The 1,358-nt window shown below is 42.6% G+C and overlaps 1 protein-coding gene across 1 annotated transcript in view; it reads left to right on the forward strand.

The window, feature by feature from the left end:
- The window catches only part of LOC106872202 (double zinc ribbon and ankyrin repeat-containing protein 1), a 44,490-nt gene that overhangs the window by 31,995 nt on the left and 11,137 nt on the right, over positions 1-1,358 (forward strand). The window lies entirely within an intron of this gene.

Consider the following 1,358-nt stretch of genomic DNA (forward strand, 5'->3'; position numbering starts at 1 on the left):
CTCTCTCTCTCTCTCTCTCTCTCTCTCTCTCTCTCTCTCTCTCTCTCTCTCTCTCTCTCTCTCTCTCTCGTTTATTCTGTAAAGTCAAACCTTTTGGCTTAAAGGAGAAGTTGTATCATTGTCACTGTGCACACATTTGTTGTATATTTTTTTCTTTTTTACTGTTTTCTATCTGTTTTCCCATAATAATGAAGATGGGATGGATAGTTCTTTCACTGCCAAATATTTGCAAAGCTAATGTTTCTGCCAGTCCATTCCATTATTTTGGTGAAATTTCCAATAAAAAAGAAACCACAGATTTCTAAGGGAAGCTTAATAAGAATGGAATTCTTGTGTATAGTGCTCAGGTGCACTGCAACGCATCAAAGGTGCAGGTGCAGTGCATAGAATTATGCGCAAAAGTCAGGCAAGTGAACAGTGTATGAGTCATGGTATACAGGTGTGCATGCGTATGGAGGGTGGGGGGATATCAGGTGTAGTGTTGGTGAATTCCAGGAAGCATTGGAAGTTTTAAAGGATGTAATGTCTTGGCAACTAACAACTGATGCTGGTAGTTTGTTCCATGCTTCAGCAACTCTGAGTGTGAAAAAATGTTTCTGAAAGTCATGGGAGCCATGCTGTCTTCTGACTTTGTAGGTTTGCCTACATATGTTAGACACATGGAGCTCAAAAAGGTGCTCAAGGGTTTGTTGGCGTGATGGTTAATAATTTTGTGGGTATTTGCAAGTCAGTTGCCAGATGCTGGAGCTTCGATGTATCTCTGCCCAGAGAAGCAAAGCGTTCAGAGTATGGTAGATGCCTGATGGAGGGTATTTGCTTGGTTGCACATCTCTGAACAGTTTCCAGGAGGTTAATGTCCTGAGCAAGATAGGGGTTCCAGACTGGTGATGCAAATTCCAAGTGTGGCTGCACCATGGCCATATATAGTCTTAAACAGATAACTGGAGAGCGGCTGACAAAGGGCTTGCTGAGTGATGCCAAGACACCCTCGGCCTTCGTGACAATTTTTGAGATGTGCTTTGTCCAGCACAAATTGCTGCTAACAGTAATGCCTATATCATGTTCACAAGGAGACTTCTTAATATTATTGTTGTGGAGAGAGTATGTGAATGCTGGGTTTTTCCTCCCAAAATGCATGGTGGTACACCTGTCCGCAGTCAGCTTGGTTTGCCAGACTGCGAGCCATTGTTGCATTCCATCCAGGTTCGATTGCAGGAAAGATCTATAGTGTTCAGGATCTGTCCTTTTTATCTCAAGGTACAGCTTGATGTCATCTGCATATTTCTGTACTGTGACGTTCTTTCATTGATGTATGCAACAAACAAAAGAGGACCAAGAACAGATCCCTGTGGTACACC

The sequence above is a fragment of the Octopus bimaculoides genome, chromosome 6 (genome assembly GCF_001194135.2).
Source record: "Octopus bimaculoides isolate UCB-OBI-ISO-001 chromosome 6, ASM119413v2, whole genome shotgun sequence".
Lineage (NCBI taxonomy): Eukaryota > Metazoa > Mollusca > Cephalopoda > Octopoda > Octopodidae > Octopus > Octopus bimaculoides.